Consider the following 2,675-nt stretch of genomic DNA (forward strand, 5'->3'; position numbering starts at 1 on the left):
ATTAGAACTATCCTATTAATGGATGTATAAAAATTAATTCGTCTTCAAAAATTAACTGCTTTGAAGATAATTTAAAATTTGGTATTCAATATCCAACAGAAACTATTCAAAAATCCAGTTACAAAAAATGGATAATTTCAGATAAATTGGATATTAAATTCAAAAGACTGTTCTGATTTAATTGGACGTGGTTCTATCAAGCTCGGATTAAGGAGGGTCCAGAGGGGGCCATGGTCCCCGAGCCTCAATAGTTCAAATTTATAAAGGAGTCTCAGACTTGTCCATTGCTTTTTTCGTTATAGGCTATAACACTGCATAAATCACCTTAAAAAATCGATGATTATTTAGCGAAGAAAAAAGCTTATACATAATTATTTATAAATAAATGATGCTGTAGTGGATTGGAATGATTTTTAGTAATAATTGATAGCAAGAAAGAACACTACGAGATTTTATGTCATACGGACAGATTTTATACTTTATTTATAATGAAGCGAAAAAAAAAGACACTGGTTTTCGGGGTTCGAAATAAAAGTACGCACGACTGGGTTTTAGAATCTACCGAACGGTATAACAGTTGGTGCAATGCCAGAATACTCCGACTATTGCCCCATGAACTGCGACAGATATATGATCAGTGCAATGCCGGAATACTCTCACTATTGCACTATTGACCGATATAAATATTAAATACCGTCCGATAGATTCGGGTGGGGAGGTTTTTATCATAAAATAGGCTGGGAGCTTGTTGAAAGATTTATGAGATAGGTGCATGAAATAGTCAAGTGGATAATTGTAATTTTAATTCATGTCACGTTTGGAGACAATATAAGCCATCATCGTTGTTTCTCTCAATCTCTGATGAAACCCAAACAAATTAAAGGCCTTACAACTATGAACTAATAGATAAAATATCTGAGTAGTAATTAAGGTCAGCAGTTATTAGAATATCCGAAAAATAGATAACATATTAGAATTATTTATCAAACTAGCTCTAAGTGAAACTCGGGGCCCGTTGGACTCACTGAGAGTGGGTGCCAATTTTGGAGTAAGAGTCTTTTGAATTATAAAAGTCGCGACAGTCTGTTGTAAGACGAACATTTAGAATTTGTGATAAGAATTAGTAATGTCGATTGGAGACAAAGCTTGACGTTTTGGCGGGAATGTTTAAAAGTTAGAGTGTCTAGCAATCCGCTACAAACGTTGTAAATGGATAGGCTGGATACGATCTCCTGTTATTAAAAAGTGTAGAGTCGATAGGTGTATTCGATTGTCTAGCAGTCATCAAATCACATAGGTAGGCAATCCGACTGCGGCAAATCGCAGACATAATGAGAAGCGTATATCATAGTATATCACCAGGTATGGAATCCACTTGCGGTGAATTGCTGACCACGTTGGTACCGTAGGAACTAAAGAATGGAAAATATAGTTAGACCCCCGGACCTCCCATGTTAGTTTTAAGTGAGTACCGATATTGGAGACACAGTCGAATTATAAATGTCGCACTTATATAGAAGGTGATTTGGGTAATCGGAGGTGATTTTGTGATAAGGCCTGGCTCTGTGGTGGTCTCGTTTCGAAGGCAGGAAAGTTTGAAAGTTGAGTTTCAGTGTCTAGAAAACTCCCATGGCCCATTAAAATTGGCAATTCAATGATACTGTCTCGTGCGTTTATCCGGTGCTTTTTCTTATGTAAAAAGTGTAAAGTCGATAACCGTGTTGGAGTATCTAGCAAGTCAGTCATCTCAAGTCAAAATCGATTAACTTTCAAGGTAGCCACCTATGTAGGCAATCCGACTTTGTCGGATCGCGGACAATGTACTAAAGCAAATCAAGTAGGCAATCCACCTGCGGTTAGGTTAGGATTGCAGGTGGATTGCGGTGGATTGCAGACCCGACGTCGAGTATCTAAGTGAAAACCCTATCACACAACATATTATGAAATAATTTACGAAAAATACAAACTATTCAATATAGATACAAACAAATATTATATATTTATTGTATGATATAATATAACAATGAACATTTTGAGAAATGTGCAATTGTAATTCCTAAAAAAAGAATAACATATAGATACATATATACTAACCAATACAATACATATAATTATATAAACATGCACCTGTAGTGTATATATATTGCTATCCTGCGGTGGATTGCAGACTCGTTGTCCAGCGGCTATAAGTGAAGGTAAAAAATAGTATTTTCCAAAAACCCAAACACACAATATTCGAAATAATTTACAAAAAATAACACAAATATAATATGTATTTATTGTATGATAACAATGACATTTTAGAGAAAATAATATGTGTTAAATTCCTAATAATTTAAATAACATATAGGTACAATAAATGTATAATTTACAGCCATATAATGTAATATTAACCAATAAACATTAACATGTTCCTGTATAGTGTATATTACATTATTTATATGAAAAATAACGTGAAAAAAAATCGAAAAACAAATGCAAAAAAAGTCGGAATGACGGCGGCTGTGTTATACCATACGGCCAGACGGTCGCCGCCCGAAAAGCGTTCAGACGGGTTCGAACTCGGACCCACCTAAAACCTACATTTGGGGAACCTACGCCTAACCTACCAAGACATAATTTATGTTGCTATCAATTGTCAACACATCAACAATTAAGCTATGACGTGTCTACCG

The sequence above is a fragment of the Acyrthosiphon pisum genome, unplaced genomic scaffold (genome assembly GCF_005508785.2).
Source record: "Acyrthosiphon pisum isolate AL4f unplaced genomic scaffold, pea_aphid_22Mar2018_4r6ur Scaffold_20844;HRSCAF=22298, whole genome shotgun sequence".
Taxonomy (NCBI): Eukaryota; Metazoa; Arthropoda; class Insecta; order Hemiptera; family Aphididae; genus Acyrthosiphon; species Acyrthosiphon pisum.